Source organism: Procambarus clarkii, chromosome 42, assembly GCF_040958095.1.
Source record: "Procambarus clarkii isolate CNS0578487 chromosome 42, FALCON_Pclarkii_2.0, whole genome shotgun sequence".
Lineage (NCBI taxonomy): Eukaryota > Metazoa > Arthropoda > Malacostraca > Decapoda > Cambaridae > Procambarus > Procambarus clarkii.
Window position 1 is genome coordinate 27,823,791 of NC_091191.1, and position 19,265 is coordinate 27,843,055.

The window sequence follows — 19,265 nt, forward strand, 5'->3', positions numbered from 1 at the left end:
ACTACAGTTGGATGTGACAAAGGCTATAGGCCCAGATGGAATCTCCCCTTGGATACTAAAGGAAGGAGCAGAAGAACTGTGCCTCCCACTCTCCATTGTGTATAACAAATCACTGGCAACAGGGGAACTGCCAGAAATTTGGAAAGCAGCTAACGTTGTCCCGATATACAAGAAAGGGGATAGACAGGAGGCACTGAATTACAGGCCAGTGTCCCTAACCTGCATACCATGCAAGCTGATGGAGAAGATTGTGCGAAGAAAGCTAGTGGAGCACCTGGAGCGAAAGGACTTTGTAACACAGCATCAACATGGATTCAGGGATGGCAGGTTCTGCCTCACAGGGTTACTTGAATTCTACGACCAGGCAACAAAAATAACGCAAGAAAGAGAAGGGTGGGCAGACTGCATATTTTTGGATTGTCAGAAAGCCTTTGATACATTGCCACACAAGAGGCTAGTGAAAAAGCTGGAGATGCAGGCTGGAGTTAAAGGGAAGGTACTCCGTTGGATACAGGAGTACCTAAGCAACAGGAGACAACGAGTCAGTGTGAGGGGTGAGGTCTCAGATTGGAGAGACGTTACGAGTGGAGTCCCACAGGGGTCAGTCCTTGGACCTATACTGTTTCTGATATAAGTAAATGATCTCCCAGAGGGTATAGAATCGTTTCTCTCAATGTTTGCCGATGATACAAAAATTATGAGGAGGATTGAAACTGAGGACGATAGTAGGAGGCTACAAGATGACCTAGGCAGACTGAGTGAATGGTCCAACAAATGGCTGTTGAAGTTCAACCCGAGTAAATGCAAAGTAATGAAACAAGGCAGTGGAAATACGAGGCCAGACACAGAATACAGAATAGGAGATGAAGTACTTAATGAAACGAACAGAGAGAAAGATCTAGGAGTTGATATCACACCAAACCTGTCTCCTGAAGCCCACATAAAAAGAATAACGTCTGCGGCATATGCGAGGCTGGCTAACATCAGAACAGCCTTCAGGAACCTGTGTAAGGAATCATTCAGAATCTTGTACACCACATATGTAAGACCAATCCTGGAGTATGCGGCCCCAGCATGGAGCCCATACCTTGTGAAGCACAAGACGATGCTGGAAAAAGTCCAAAGGTATGCCACTACACTAGTCCCAGAACTAAGAGGCATGAGTTACGAGGAAAGGCTGCGGGAAATGCACCTTACGACACTGGAAGACAGAGGAGTAAGGGGAGACATGATCACAAGCTACAAAATTCTCAGAGGAATCTAACGGGTAAACAAGGATGAACTATTCAACACTGGCGGGACTCGAACAATGGGACACAGGTGGAAACTGAGTACCCACATGAGCCACAGAGACGTTAGAAGGAACTTTTTCAGTGTCAGAGTAGTTAACGGATGGAATGCATTAGGCAGTGATGTAGTGGAGGCTGACTCCATACACAGTTTTAAATGTAGATATGATAGAGCCCAGTAGGCTCAGGAATCTGTACACCAGTTGATTGACAGTTGAGAGGCGGAACCAAAGAGCCAAAGCTCAACCCCTGCAAGCACAAAAAGGTGAGTACACACACACACACACACACACACACACACACACACACACACACACACACACACACACACACACACACACACACACACACACACTCGTTTCTCTCAATGTTTGCCGATGATGCAAAAATTATGAGGAGAATTGAAACTGAGGACGATAGTAGGAGGCTACAAGATGACCTAGACAGACTGAGTGAATGGTCCAACAAATGGCTGTTGAAGTTCAACCCGAGTAAATGCAAAGTAATGAAACTAGGTGGTGGAAATAGGAGGCCAAACACAGGATACAGAATAGGAGATGAAGTACTTAATGAAACGAACAGAGAGAAAGATCTAGGAGTTGATATCACACCAAACCTGTCTCCTGAAGCCCACATAAAAAGAATAACGTCTGCGGCATATGCGAGGCTGGCAAACATCAGAACAGCGTTCAGGAACCTGTGTAAGGAATCATTCAGAATCTTGTACACCACATATGTAAGACCAATCCTGGAGTATGCGGCCCCAGCATGGAGCCCGTACCTTGTCAAGCACAAGACGAAGCTGGAAAAAGTCCAAAGGTATGCCACTAGACTAGTCCCAGAACTAAGAGGCATGAGTTACGAGGAAAGGCTGCGGGAAATGCACCTTACGACACTGGAAGACAGAAGAGTAAGGGGAGACATGATCACAACCTACAAAATCCTCAGAGGAATCGACCGGGTAAACAAGGATAAACTATTCAACACTGGTGGGAAGCGAACAAGGGGACACAGGTGGAAACTGAGTACTCACATGAGCCACAGAGACGTTAGAAGGAACTTTTTTAGTGTCAGAGTAGTTAACGGATGGAATGCATTAGGCAGTGATGTGGTGGAGGCTGACTCCATACACAGTTTTAAATGTAGATATGATAGAGCCCAGTAGGCTCAGGAATCTGTACACCAGTTGATTGACAGTTGAGAGGCGGGACCAAAGAGCCAAAGCTCAACCCCCGCAAGCACAAATAGGTGAGTACAAATAGGTGAGTACACACACACACACACAGGGATAAACTATTCAACACTGGCGGGACTCGAACAAGGGGACACGGTGGAAACTGAGCACCCACATGAGTCACAGGGACGTTAAAAGGAACTTTTTCAGTGTCAGAGTAGTTAACGGATGGCAGTGATGTGGTGGAGGCTGACTCCATACACAGTTTCAAATGTAGATATGATAGAGCCCAGTAGGCTCAGGAATCTGTACACCAGTTGATTGGCAGTTGAGAGGCGGGACCAAAGAGCCAAAGCTCAACCCCCGCAAGCACAAATAGGTGAGTACACTCACAATCACATACACAAATGTGTATGTGATTTATGTGCAACACCAAAACTTGCCGGTGAAATCATTCTAAAGTCTGTATGGCTTATTTGGGCACTCAATTTCCACCTGTGTTCTCAGGTGCGTGTGCCCCTTGTGTTAAATAGGCTGTCTTTATTTACCATATCAATGCCTCTGAGAATCTTGAATGTGGTGATCATGTCCCCTATAACTCTTGAAACTTGTGCAAGGAATCGTTCAGGACCCTGTACACCACTTATGTCACCACCAATCCTGGAATACGCAGTTCCAACCTTTATTTCAGGATTCAGAGTCCTGGAGTCCACATCTAGTTAAACACAAGACAAAGTTAGAGAAGATTCAGCGGTATGCCACCAGGCTCGTCCCGGACCTGAGAGGTATGAGATAAAGGAGCTGAACCTCACGTTCCTGGAAAACAGAAGAGTAAGGGGAGACATGATAACCACCTACAAAATTCTCAGGGGAAATGACAGGGTGGACAAAGACAAACTCTTCAGCACGGCTGGGACACGAACAAGGGGAAACAGGTGGAAACTTAGTACCCAGATGAGCCACAGAGACGATAGAAAGAATTTTTTCAGTGTCAGAGTAGTTAATAAATGGTATGCACTAGAAAGTGATGTGGTGGAGGCTGACTCCATACACAGTTTCAAATGTAGAGATGATAGAGCCCAGTAGGCTCAGGCATCTGTATATCAGTACATTGACAGTTGAGAGGCGCGACCAACGAGCCAGATCTCAACTTCCACAAGCACAACTAGGTGAGTACACATATTTTAACCTCTATCCTGCGGCTTCTGAGATTAATGGCGTCATGGAAGACATAAACCAGGAAACACGGCTCCTCCTCCTCGTATCTCCTCCCAGGGTGACCACGGGGAGACCCCAGCTGGCCACTCAGAACCCAGCCATCACCCTCAGAAGCCAGCCATCACACTCAGAACCCAGCCATCACACTCAGAACCCAGCCATCACACTCAGAACCCAGCCATCACACTCAGAACCCAGCCATCACACTCAGAACCCAGCCATCACACTCAGAACCCAGTCATCACACTCAGAACCCAGCCATCACACTCAGAACCCAGCCATCACACTCAGAACCCAGCCATCACACTCAGAACCCAGCCATCAATCTCAAAACCCAGCAATGACACTCAGAAATCAGCCATGACACTCAGAACCCAGCCATCACTTTCAGAACCCAACCATCACATTCAGAACTCAGTCATCGCACTCAAACCCCACCCATCACACTCAGAACCCAGCCATTATACTCAGAACCAAGTTATCACATTCAGAACCCAGCCATCACATTCAGAACTCAGCCATCACACTCAGTACCAAGCCATCAAACTCAGAACCCAGCCATCATATTCAGAACCCAACCATCACACTCAGAACCCAGCCATCACACTCAGAATCCAGGCATCACACTCAGAACCCAGCCATCACACTCAGAATCCAGCCATCACACTCAGAACCAAGCCATCACACTGAGAACCCAGTCAACACAATCAAAACCCACTCAGAACCCAGCCATCACACTTGGAACCCCGCTTTCACACTCAAAACCCAGCAATGACACTCAGAAACTAGAAATCACACTCAGAACCCAGAATCACATTCAGAATTCAGGCATCGCACTCTAAACCCAGCCATCACACTCAGAACCCAGCCATCACACCCAGAACCCAGCCATCAAACTTAGAACCCAGCCATCACACTCAGAACCCAACCATCACATACAGAACCTAACCATCACACTCAGAACCCAGCCATTACACTCAGAATCCAGCCATCACTTTCAGAACCCAACCATCAATTCAGAACCCAGCCATCACACTCAGAACCCAGCCATCACTTTCAGAACCCAGCCATCACTTTAAGAACCCAGTCACACAGGGAACCCAGCCTTCACTCCATCGCTTTCAGATCCCAGCCATCACATTCGGAACCCCGCTATCACACTCAAAACCCAGTTATCACACTCAGAACCCAGTCATCACACTCGGAACCCAGCCATCACACTCAGAACCCAGCCATCACACTCGGAACCCAGCCATCACACTCAGAACCCAGCCATCACACTCGGAACCCAGCCATCACACTCAGAACCCAGCCATCACACTCGGAACCCAGCCATCACACTCGGAACCCAGCCATCACACTCGGAACCCAGCCATCACACTCAGAACCCAGCCATCACACTCGGAACCCAGCCATCACACTCAGAACCCAGCCATCACACTCGGAACCCAGCCATCACACTCAGAACCCAGCAATCACACTCAGAACCCAGCCATCACACTCGGAACCCAGCCATCACACTCAGAACCCAGCCATCACACTCGGAACCCAGCCATCACACTCAGAACCCAGCCATCACACTCGGAACCCAGCCATCACATTCGGAACCCGGACATCACACTCGGAACCCAGCCATCACACTCAGAACCCAGCAATCACACTCAGAACCCAGCAATCACACTCGGAACCCAGCCATCACACTCAGAACCCAGCCATCACACTCGGAACCCAGCCATCACACTCAGAACCCAGCCATCACACTCGGAACCCAGCCATCACATTCGGAACCCAGACATCACACTCGGAACCCAGCCATCACACTCAGAACCCAGCCATCACACTCGGAACCCAGCCATCACACTCGGAACCCAGCTATCACACTCAGAACCCAGCCATCACACTCGGAACCCAGCCATCACACTCAGAACCCAGCCATCTCTTCAGAACCAAGCCATCACATTCAGAACCCAGCCATCACACTCAGAACCCAGCAATCACACTCAAAACCCAGCCATCACTCTCAAAACCCAGCCATCACATTCAGAACCCAGTCATCACACTCAGAACCCAACTATCATACTCAGAACCCAGTTATCACATTCAGAACCCAGCCATCAAACTCTGAACCCAGCCTTCACATTCAGAACCCAGCCATCACACTCAGAACCCAGCCATCACATTCAGAACCCAACCATCACACTCAGAACCTAACTATCATACTCAGAACCCAGTTATCACACTCAGAACCCAGCCATCACACTCAGAACCCAGCCATCACACTCAGAACCCAACCATTACATTCAGAACCCAGTCATTACACTCAGAATCCAGCTATCACACTCAGAACCCAGCAATCACACTCAGAACCCAGCCATCACACTCAGAACCCAACCATCACACTCAGAACCCAGCCATCACACTCAGAACCCAGCTCTCACATTCAGAACCCAGCCATCACACTCAGATCCAGCCATCACACTCAGAACCAACCATCACACTCAGAACCCAGCCATCACACTCAGAACCCAACCATCACATTCAGAACCCAGCCATCGCACTCAGAACCCGGCTATCACACTCAGAACGCAACCATCACACTCAGAACCCAGCTCTCACATTCAGAACCCAGCTATCACACTCAGAACCAAGCCATCACATTCAGAACCCAACCACCACACTCAGAACCCAGCAATCACACTCAAAACCCAGCCATCACACTCAAAACCCAGCCATCATATTCAGAACCCAGTCATCACACTCAGATTCAGCCATCACACTCAGAACCAACCATCACACTCAGAACCCAGCCATCACACTCAGAACCCAACCATCACATTCAGAACCCAGCCATCGCACTCAGAACCCAGCTATCACACTCAGAACCCAGCAATCACACTCAGAACCCAGCCATCACACTCAGACCCCACCATCACACTCAGAACCCGCCATTACATTCAGAACCCAGCCATCACACTCAGAACCCAGCCATCACACTCGGAACCCAGCCATCACACTCAGAACCCAGCAATCACACTCAGAACCCAGCCATCACACTCGGAACCCAGCCATCACACTCAGAACCCAGCCATCACACTCGGAACCCAGCCATCACACTCAGAACCCAGCCATCACACTCGGAACCCAGCCATCACATTCGGAACCCGGACATCACACTCGGAACCCAGCCATCACACTCAGAACCCAGCAATCACACTCAGAACCCAGCCATCACACTCGGAACCCAGCCATCACACTCAGAACCCAGCCATCACACTCGGAACCCAGCCATCACACTTGGAACCCAGCCATCACACTCAGAACCCAGCCATCACTTCAGAACCAAGCCATCACATTCAGAACCCAACCATCACACTCAGAACCCAGCAATCACACTCAAAACCCAGCCATCACTCTCAAAACCCAGCCATCACATTCAGAACCCAGTCATCACACTCAGAACCCAACTATCATACTCAGAACCCAGTTATCACATTCAGAACCCAGCCATCAAACTCTGAACCCAGCCTTCACATTCAGAACCCAGCCATCACACTCAGAACCCAGCCATCACATTCAGAACCCAACCATCACACTCAGAACCCAACTATCATACTCAGAACCCAGTTATCACATTCAGAACCCAGCCATCAAACTCTGAACCCAGCCTTCACATTCAGAACCCAGCCATCACACTCAGAACCCAGCCATCACACTCAGAAACCAGCCATCACACTCAGAACCCAACCATCACATTCAGAACCCAGTCATTACACTCAGAATCCAGCTATCACACTCAGAACCCAGCAATCACACTCAGAACCCAGCCATCACACTCAGAACCCAACCATCACACTCAGAACCCAGCCAACACACTCAAAACCCAGCTCTCACATTCAGAACCCAGCCATCACACTCAGAACCAAGCCATCACATTCAGAACCCAACCACCACACTCAGAACCCAGCAATCACACTCAAAACCCAGCCATCACACTCAAAACCCAGCCATCATATTCAGAACCCAGTCATCACACTCAGATCCAGCCATCACACTCAGAACCAACCATCACACTCAGAACCCAGCCATCACACTCAGAACCCAACCATCACATTCAGAACCCAGCCATCGCACTCAGAACCCAGCTATCACACTCAGAACCCAGCAATCACACTCAGAACCCAGCCATCACACTCAGACCCCACCATCACACTCAGAACCCGCCATTACATTCAGAACCTAGCAATCACACTCAGAACCCAGCCATCACTTCAGAACCAAGCCATCACATTCAGAACCCAACCATCACACTCAGAACCCTTCAATCACACTCAAAACCCAGCCATCACTCTCAAAACCCAGCCATCACATTCAGAACCCAGTCATCACACTCAGAATCCAACTATCATACTCAGAACCCAGTTATCACATTCAGAACCCAGTCATCAAACTCTGAACCCAGCCTTCACATTCAGAACCCAGCCATCACACTCAGAACCCAGCCATCACATTCAGAACCCAACCATCACACTCAGAACCTAACTATCATACTCAGAACCCAGTTATCACATTCAGAACCCAGCCATCAAACTCTGAACCCAGCCTTCACATTCAGAACCCAGCCATCACACTCAGAACCCAGCCATCACACTCAGAACCCAGCCATCACACTCAGAACCCAACCATCACATTCAGAACCCAGTCATTACACTCAGAATCCGGCTATCACACTCAGAACCCAGCAATCACACTCAGAACCCAGCCATCACACTCAGAACCCAACCATCACACTCAGAACCCAGCCATCACACTCAGAACCCAGCTCTCACATTCAGAACCCAGCCATCACACTCAGATCCAGCCATCACACTCAGAACCAACCATCACACTCAGAACCCAGCCATCACACTCAGAACCCAACCATCACATTCAGAACCCAGCCATCGCACTCAGAACCCAGCTATCACACTCAGAACGCAACCATCACACTCAGAACCCAGCTCTCACATTCAGAACCCAGCCATCACACTCAGAACCAAGCAATCACATTCAGAACCCAACCACCACACTCAGAACCCAGCAATCACACTCAAAACCCAGCCATCACACTCAAAACCCAGCCATCATATTCAGAACCCAGTCATCACACTCAGAACCAACCATCCCAGCAAACACAAATCATCTACACAACGTTCGCCTATCTCTTGCCATAGGTGTGGGAATGATTTGCATTGAGAATGGTGCAGGAGAGCCTTTGAGAAACTTTTACTCAAAAAATCCAAACACAAAGGTTTAATTATAAATTGTTTTTCTACAATTATTTTCTTCCAAATGTAAAACAAATAGTTTTTACATGTTTAAATATAAAATTTATGGTGTTTTTTTGTAAAATTCATTAATAAATTGTGAATGATATATATTGGCTGAGTGAAACCTTTATAATCCATTTAGTTATAATTTGAACAGAAAAAAGTATTTTTCCAAATTTTCTAAAAATTGCTCTTTTTAACACAATTTGACTCCTTATACATTCCACTAAACACTATATCATGTTTAAATATATAATTTATGTATTATTCTCTAAAATAATTTATATAAATTATATAAGTTGCTGGAAAGTGGTGTTAAGGATTTTGAAAACATTTTGTTGTGTTAATATGTTCTTATTAACTATGTCTCAAGTTCACAGTTTATCAAACAAGAATATTAACATTCGTCAACTCTTAAAATCTTATATGTTATCTTGCTGGTGCAAAAAAGGGTGAATCTTTAGGAACAGCTATAGTATCTATATATCACAAATGGTGTTTTCCCTAACTCAAACAATGTAGGGTTTATTATTCTACACATATTTCTAATGACTCTTAGATGTTTACATTCTCTGAAGTATAATTGTGAAGGCTGTGTCCATCACTCTCAACACAGATTCTTAAACTCGTCTCTGCAGGTTCAACTATATAATTAGTTTCCATTTTGAATTTCCATGGACATTTGTATCCAAAATGAAACCAATGTGGTTTCCTTCAGCGCCTTCAGCCAGCACATTTGCTCATTTATTTCCACAGATTCCAACAAGGTAGGGGATTTACAGAAATTTGTATATTCATATTGTTATATATTAAAAATATGAATGCAGTTCAATATGATAAGACAAATACATGAGTTTATGATAAATTCGTTTTCTGTGATATACCATTGATATGCTCTTTTTTTCTTTAAACGGCAGACTAAACTAAAGTGCTCACATCAACAGATTTGATGTATAAATGGTCAACGCTCAACAGAGTTAGTATAAATGTATTAGTATAAATCTTACTTGTCTCATTGTTAATTCACATTCAATGTCAACTTGTGGTTTTGATGTGGCACGTTTGGCCAAGACACCCCACCCCATTATGCACCCCATACCCATCTTGTGGGCGGTTGTGGAAAGGGTTACAGAGGCACATAATGGGCTCAGGGACTGAACCCCACAATTCATTTAGCTAAGCAAGTTACAATCTTGATGAGCTAGTTACAAAATTCAATATAAGTCATCACATCAACAATGGGTTCGAGATCGACCTCAAGTACAGGTTCTAAATTAAGCAACTGACATATGTGGAGAGCTAGTATCAAAATTTATATGTTTGTCCTGCACACCGTCCCCCATCCAGTGGGCAGCGGTGGATAGGTTACAATCACTTAGTTGTTATCTACAGTTAGCAAACTGGGGATATTTGGCTAAAATTTCTGGTAGCAGATCATTTTGAATGAAATATTGACACATCGCTGGAACATTGGTTATAGAATTGTCTCTAAATTCATGTATCTTTTCGCACTCCATCACATAGTGACGGAGGGTGTGCGAATAATTTTGTTGACACAGTTTACATTTGGTCAGGTCTACATCAGCAGATAATGAGAATTCCCAGAGATACTTGTAACCGAGTCTAAGCCGAGCAGTAGTAACATCTAGAAGTCTGCTGATTTTATTGGATGATCCATAGATGTGTGGCTCCTCTTGTATGATATGTATGATAGATGGAATTACTAGTTCCAGTTTCTAGGCAGGCGATGAGTACTCACAATAACCTTAATTAAGCGTCAAAACAAAAATGTGTATACTCTTTTTACTCTCCTGACCTTAGTTCTCGAGCTATGTATTTCATTTTGGTACCAACGTGTTCGCAATAACATTCTCTAGAAGAAAATCAGCAAAAACGGTCACCAAAAGTTATATGAATACCAGCACCCAATAAATACCTACGTAGATGACTCGCCGTGAGTGCCCAAGAGCAACAAAATGTTTTTACTCTTGGGATTGTTATCACTTCCACACTTGTCCTACAGCGTTAATTTTGGTATCAATGTACTCGCAATGAAATTCCCAACACGGTGATATGAATATAAACGTAGAATAATGGTCGCTGCCCACCCGCAAGAGTGTGGGAAGTGGCGGAACTGTTACCCAGTATTGGTGACAAGACGACACATGGGCGATACAGTGCTTTGAAAGTTTATAATTATATCACTGTCCTGACATTATTATTGTATGTACGTCATTCATTTTTGTGCCAATGTTTTCGCAATAGAATGTTCTATGAGCCCGTAGGTAAAAAAGAGCAACAAAGCGTAAGATAGAATAGCACCATATATAAAACAACGCTGGTACATATCAGTGAGCGTCAAACACACACGAAATGTGTGTGTTTGATGGTGGTCAAACGATGTTTGATGTGTTTGATCAGGTGATGTCCTGATCCGCATAATTAAAGTATGAATTATGTTGAGAAAAAATAAGAAAAAAGGGAAAAAACAGGGGTGGGAGAAACATGACAGAAAAAGAGTAAAAATACAATTTGGTCAACAAAACAGCATTGTTTAAAATAAAAGATATGGATTGACATTTTGGGGGTTAGGTTGGTAGGTTACATTGAGTTAATTAGGTAGTACTTAGTGTTTATCTGTTATAGATAGGAGCTGCCTGGTATGGGCCAATAGGCCTTCTGCAGTTACCTTTGTTTTTATGTTTTTGCCCTGTAACCTAAATGGTTAGAGAGGCACATATATGGGCTTAGGGACTGAACCCCACAATTCATTTAGCTAAGCAAGTTACAATCTTGATGAGCTAGTTACAAAATTCAATATAAGTCATCACATCAACAATGGGTTCGAGATCGACCTCAAGTACAGGTTCTAAATTAAGCAACTGACATATGTGGAGAGCTAGTATCAAAATTTATATGTTTGTCCTGCACACCGTCCCCCATCCAGTGGGCAGCGGTGGATAGGTTACAATCACTTAGTTGTTATCTACAGTTAGCAAACTGGGGATATTTGGCTAAAATTTCTGGTAGCAGATCATTTTGAATGAAATATTGACACATCGCTGGAACATTGGTTATAGAATTGTCTCTAAATTCATGTATCTTTTCGCACTCCATCACATAGTGACGGAGGGTGTGCGAATAATTTTGTTGACACAGTTTACATTTGGTCAGGTCTACATCAGCAGATAATGAGAATTCCCAGAGATACTTGTAACCGAGTCTAAGCCGAGCAGTAGTAACATCTAGAAGTCTGCTGATTTTATTGGATGATCCATAGATGTGTGGCTCCTCTTGTATGATATGTATGATAGATGGAATTACTAGTTCCAGTTTCTAGGCAGGCGATGAGTACTCACAATAACCTTAATTAAGCGTCAAAACAAAAATGTGTATACTCTTTTTACTCTCCTGACCTTAGTTCTCGAGCTATGTATTTCATTTTGGTACCAACGTGTTCGCAATAACATTCTCTAGAAGAAAATCAGCAAAAACGGTCACCAAAAGTTATATGAATACCAGCACCCAATAAATACCTACGTAGATGACTCGCCGTGAGTGCCCAAGAGCAACAAAATGTTTTTACTCTTGGGATTGTTATCACTTCCACACTTGTCCTACAGCGTTAATTTTGGTATCAATGTACTCGCAATGAAATTCCCAACACGGTGATATGAATATAAACGTAGAATAATGGTCGCTGCCCACCCGCAAGAGTGTGGGAAGTGGCGGAACTGTTACCCAGTATTGGTGACAAGACGACACATGGGCGATACAGTGCTTTGAAAGTTTATAATTATATCACTGTCCTGACATTATTATTGTATGTACGTCATTCATTTTTGTGCCAATGTTTTCGCAATAGAATGTTCTATGAGCCCGTAGGTAAAAAAGAGCAACAAAGCGTAAGATAGAATAGCACCATATATAAAACAACGCTGGTACATATCAGTGAGCGTCAAACACACACGAAATGTGTGTGTTTGATGGTGGTCAAACGATGTTTGATGTGTTTGATCAGGTGATGTCCTGATCCGCATAATTAAAGTATGAATTATGTTGAGAAAAAATAAGAAAAAAGGGAAAAAACAGGGGTGGGAGAAACATGACAGAAAAAGAGTAAAAATACAATTTGGTCAACAAAACAGCATTGTTTAAAATAAAAGATATGGATTGACATTTTGGGGGTTAGGTTGGTAGGTTACATTGAGTTAATTAGGTAGTACTTAGTGTTTATCTGTTATAGATAGGAGCTGCCTGGTATGGGCCAATAGGCCTTCTGCAGTTACCTTTGTTTTTATGTTTTTGCCCTGTAACCTAAATGGTTAGAGAGGCACATATATGGGCTTAGGGACTGAACCCCACACTACATTTAGCTAAGCTGGTTACAATCTTGATGATATAGTTACAAAATTCTGTATAAGTCGTCACATTATCAATGGGTTCGAGATCAACCACAATTTCCTGAATAGATATAACAAAGGGGATATTAATAGGGTATTAAAATTGTCAACACAAGATAGAACACGAAACAATGGGTATAAATTGGATAAGTTTAGATTTAGGAAAGACTTGGGTAAATACAGGTAAATAAATACAAATTTATAAATAAATCTATAAATCCAACATTATGTTTGTAAATCAACTATGTATGTATGAAAAAAAATGACTAATACGTTCGGCGAATGACTTTGACTTCAACTTCACTTTGACTTCGTTCATGTCATCGTATTTTCCGTAATATATAAAGGTTATGACAATGCAATTATATTATTGTGTGCAAATAAGTTTGAAATTTCATGTACCCTAAAAATATTAAAATAAAGAATAAGAATAATTAAATAATTGTTGTAGTAAATTGTCACACGTTCATCATACGCAAACGAACACACAGTTTGGAGCGTCAGTACAAGACCGCCGCCATTTTAAAACACGGCTTCGAATGTAAGTAATGTTTTTCTCGTACTAACACTGTGTTATACAATAGATTTGGTCTTGAATTCACAAATTTAGTTGTTACATCTGACAGAGTATGTTAGACGGTGTAATGCTGGTCCATGTTAACGTATTTGTGGGCTTGGTTGGTTTAAATGTGGAGGCGAGGCCTGGCAGTGCTGGTGTATGTGGAGGCGAGGCGAGGCCTGGCAGTGCTGGTGTATGTGGAGGCGAGGCCTGGCTGTGCTAGTGTGTATGTGGAGGCGAGGCCTGGCTGTGCTAGTGTGTATGTGGAGGCGAGGCATGTACAACACTCCCCAATAGGAAGAAAACCCACTGGGTTCTAGGCTAGGTTAGGCTTATCTGTAATAATTGAATTAAGCCTAGCAAAGCCTAGAACCTAGTTCAGTAATTTAAAAAATGTTGTAACTTGAAAAATGCCATTCAATACATTACACAATTTAAATATTTTCAGGCAATCAACACAACCCTCATGTTGGCTAACCCTCTCTCATGTTGGTCAATAATTTAATTATTTTTTTATGGAGTAATTTTTGCTGTTGAAATGTAGTCTTTTTGAGACTACATTTCAAATGTAGTGTGTGTGGAGGCGTGTATGTTAGGTATTACCTAATATACACGGTGTAATATATCTATCTGTGTGAAATAGATTAAATCCATTTATTTGATATTCAGCTAATAGTTCTGTATTTTCTACATTCATCCATGTTTTGGTAAGTGCAATAATATGTATTGTTTCATTGCAGATTAGAGATTCAAGATAGTTCTAGATTTCCGAAGTACTGAAACGCGCGCCATACAGGCTTGGTGGATCTAGGTGCAAGGTAAAATTATTTACATTTACTTTTGTATTTATGTTTTGTATTTATATGCATATATGCATTTATATGCATTATTCTATAGAATAATAGATCTCGTAATAATTTTGCAAAAATAGTGGCATTTACTATTTTTAAAAGATTATTAAAAAATTTACTGATATGGTGCATTCGGAAGGGCGAAGAGGGAGAACGGCCTGTTGACATAGCTCGGGTGCAGGGGAGGGGGGTTGTGTAAAAGCCTGGTTTGTGCCTCGGAGAGGCTATGGGATCCAGTAAGTTCAGTAGAACTTCGGTTTCAACCCTTTTACCCTGTTGTAGCTCAGTCGATTAAGGCAGTGTCTGGGATGCTCCCGGACGCAGGTTCGAATCCTCGTCACGGCCCTTGTGGATTTGTTCATTTGATGCATCACGTTATTGTGATCTGTGTGTGTAATTCTTCACTTGCTACAGCAACAGGAATGTGTGTGTATGTATTTGTGTTGTTGAATATGACCGAAAGTGTAAGATTAATGATTCTAACACAAATCGTCTGAATATTTGTTTTTCTTCACTGTCGAGAGTAGTTAAAAAAATTTACTCGAGTTTATTTTCACACTTTATTTATGGTCCTTAAGTCCCTCTCCTTAATGCTGCTGCTGTTTCTCGCATCTTTGCATCGCTTGTATGTTTGGGGGTTTGGCCTCTTGCTATATATTGATTCCATTTGTGTGTGTTTGGGTCTCAGGCCCTCTTCGCAATTTCTGTTGAACAAACCCCTTTTCCTAGTTCTGCATCTCTCCTTTGGTACAAATTTTGTTGTGCTTTTATCATATATTTCACAAAACTTGACATACATTTCATTTACTTCATGTCCTATCAGCAAGTGTTTGTCAAATTCTTTAAGGAAAGTTTATCATCCTGATTGCAGATCTCTAGCGATATTATGTCAACTTCTTGTGGATTCGCAATCATTATTTAATTTACCTTTAGGTGTTCTTTCACCAGCACAGCAACACTGTACCTCTCCCAACCAGTTTAAGATAAAAACTAAGTACTAACTAATTAACTCAATGTAACCTACCTTACCCCCAAAATGACAACCCATGTCTTCTATTTTAAACAATGCTGTTTTGTTGACCAAATTGTATTTTTGTTTTTTTCTGCAATGTTTCCCCCCCCCCCCCACCACTCTACCACCACATTGAGTTTAGTAGCTCTGTGCACGTCAGGTGCTGTTTAATATACAGACCTACTCCTCCATTTGACCTAGTTTCTCTATCACATCTATATCACTTTGTGCTTTAGCCCTGGTGGAGCTTGGTCCACCAGGCTGTTGTTTGGAGTGGCCCGCAGATCCACATACAGTCTGCATATGATATACAGTCTGTTGATCAATTAAACTACAGTAGTTAGTTTTTATCATCCGAATGCACCAATATGTGTTCATTCTTCCCAGATGAAGGAACTAGGTAATATTCATCATCTGAATGCACCATCTGATGCTTTAACACTCATGATACACGAGAGGTTTAAAAAACTTTTAAAACTTTTAAAACTTTTTGACCTATGTATTTAAAAGCAATTCTAAAGTTAAAAAGTGTAGCATAGGCCCCTCGCAGAATGTTCTTAATATGATCCTCAGGTTATAGTTTTCTATCTAAAACCACCCCTAGATCTCTTTCTTGATCAGAATTCTTTATAGATCTCAGTGGCTCGATCATAGAAACTGCTCTAAATCCTTGTTGGCCTGGATTGTGGAGGTCATTGGTCTCTATAAAACTAGTAATCTGACTCCTGATCACTCTCAAATAATTTTATTATGTGGGATGTTAGTGCAACTGGTCTATAATTCTTTGCCAATGCTTGTGTTGTGTTGTGTTGTTTTGGTAGTGATGTGCAATGTGTTGTTTTGGTAGTGATTCGTCCAGTTCTGGTAGTAGTGCGGTTGTTGTGTAGTGTAGTACTTGTGTGCTTGTTAATGACTTGTATTCCAGTCTTGTGGGTATCTCCTTTCCCCTACGGGCCAACTGCTTTGTTCTTACCTAGCATTTTGCTTTGTTTGGGTATGAATGTTTGTGTGCCGTATATTTTGCAAAATTTGCCATATATCTCATTATTTACTCCTCTGCCTAGCAACAAGTCTGTCTAATTATACTCATTAACTGTTTTTCAAAGTTCCCCATAGTGTCCTTTATTGAAATCGAGTTCATGAACCGTTTCAATGTTCTTATTTTCTTCTAGATTATATCTTAAAGTATATTTAAATGTTATTGTTATTATTGTTATTAAATGTTATTGTGACATTGCATTGCAATTGAGCTATGTTGTTTACCATACCGTTCATTTCGTGAGTATAAGTATAGATGCCACACTTGTGACAGGTAAAACCATGCCTTTTTTGAAAAACAGCACCGTCTGTTGCACGTAAGAGCAACCCACACTATATTATGTTGCGATATTATTTCAATATTTCCGATTGTATTGATAATTTGAATTTTCATAGATTTCAATTTATTTTCATTTCGATTTAATAATTTTGTGTGACATTGCATTGAAATTGAGCTGTGTTGTTTACCATACTGTTCATTTCATGAGTATAGTTTATTTTTTTATTTTTTTCATTTCATTTTTTTAGCTGTTCTTATTTTTCAGTGATGGGAATATCAGATCATTTGATGTTCCCAATTTTCTGATGGAAGCATCAGACCATTATAGAATGCATCGGATGAGGTAGTTTGGAATGGTGGGGAGGACGAGAGGGGGGTATGGTGGGGAAGACGAGGGGACAGAGGAGAGGGTAATGGTGGGGAGGACGAGGGGACTGGGGAGTTGGGGATGGTGGGGACAGGGGAATGCTGGGGAGGACAAAGGGACAGGTGAATGGGAGATGGTGGGGGAGGAAGAAGGACAGGGGAGGGGAAAATGGTAAGGAGGACGATGGGACAGGGAAGTGGGAATAGTGGGGATGATGTGGGGACAGGGAAGTGGGAAGGACGAGAGGACTGTGGAATGGGGAATAGCAAAGTGAATTATAATTATATATATTAATTAATTCTTATAAATTTCCAGAAGCCTGTATCAACACCCACACTAATGCAACTGAAAGAGATGTTGAGACAAGTATTGCTGATATGTTGAAGAACGCCCCAAACAAACTCGGTGGAAACAGATACAAGGTAAAGTTTGCCAATTTGCTGTAGTCTAATTCAATTTCTTTTTAGTAATCTTCGAGAACATTTATGCTATGAATAAGATAAAATAATGTAACTGATTTTGATTTATTTACTATTTATTATTTATTTACCGTTATTAGTATAATAGATCTCGTAATAATTTTGCAAAAATAATGGCATTTACTATTTTAAAAAGCTCGGGTGCAGGGGGGGGGGTTATGTAAAAGCCTGGTTTGTGCCTCGGAGAGGCTATGGGATCCAGTAAGATCGTCCTTCCTTTCCTCCCTAGAATCTGGATGTAGCAGGTGCTCAATTGTCAAAAGTGAAAAATTGGTTTTGTCTTCCGAATGCACCATTTGTGTAAATTTGCTAATAATCTTTTAAAAATAGTAAATGCCATTATTTTTGCAAAATTATTACGAGATCTATTATACTAATAACGGTTTGATAAAATACAGTAGACTGCCTACTGGATAATAGTTCCAGTCCACCTGTAGACAGGGATCTCACATCAGCTTGTATATTATACAAGGATAAGATTTGATTTACTTTTGTATTTATATGCATATATGCATTTATATGCATTATTCTCTAGAATAATAGATCTCGTAATAATTTTGCAAAAATAGTGGCATTTACTATTTTAAAAAGCTCGGGTGCAGGGGGGGGGGGTTTGTGTAAAAGCCTGGTTTGTGCCTCGGAGAGGCTATGGGATCCAGTAAGATCGTCCTTCCTTTCCTCCCTAGAATCTGGATGTAGCAGGTGCTCAATTGTCAAAAGTGAAAAATTGGTTTTGTCTTCCGAATGCACCATTTGTGTAAATTTGCTAATAATCTTTTAAAAATAGTAAATGCCATTATTTTTGCAAAATTATTACGAGATCTATTATACTAATAACGGTTTGATAAAATACAGTAGACTGCCTACTGGATAATAGTTCCAGTCCACCTGTAGACAGGGATCTCACATCAGCTTGTATATTATACAAGGATAAGATTTGATTTACTTTTGTATTTATATGCATATATGCATTTATATGCATTATTCTCTAGAATAATAGATCTCGTAATAATTTTGCAAAAATAGTGGCATTTACTATTTTAAAAAGCTCGGGTGCAGGGGGGGGGGGTTTGTGTAAAAGCCTGGTTTGTGCCTCGGAGAGGCTATGGGATCCAGTAAGATCGTCCTTCCTTTCCTCCCTAGAATCTGGATGTAGCAGGTGCTCAATTGTCAAAAGTGAAAAATTGGTTTTGTCTTCCGAATGCACCATTTGTGTAAATTTGCTAATAATCTTTTAAAAATAGTAAATGCCATTATTTTTGCAAAATTATTACGAGATCTATTATTCT

General features: G+C 42.2%; 1 long non-coding RNA gene across 1 annotated transcript in view; it reads left to right on the forward strand.

The window, feature by feature from the left end:
- Positions 1 to 13,898: 13,898 nt before the first annotated feature.
- Positions 13,899 to 19,265, forward strand: part of LOC138373394 (uncharacterized) — an 8,457-nt gene continuing 3,090 nt past the window's right edge. Inside the window, exons 1-3 of the long non-coding RNA XR_011231172.1 lie at positions 13,899 to 13,931; positions 14,690 to 14,767; positions 17,813 to 17,919. This is a non-coding gene — a long non-coding RNA (uncharacterized lncRNA). The remainder of the gene's footprint in view (positions 13,932 to 14,689; positions 14,768 to 17,812; positions 17,920 to 19,265) is intronic.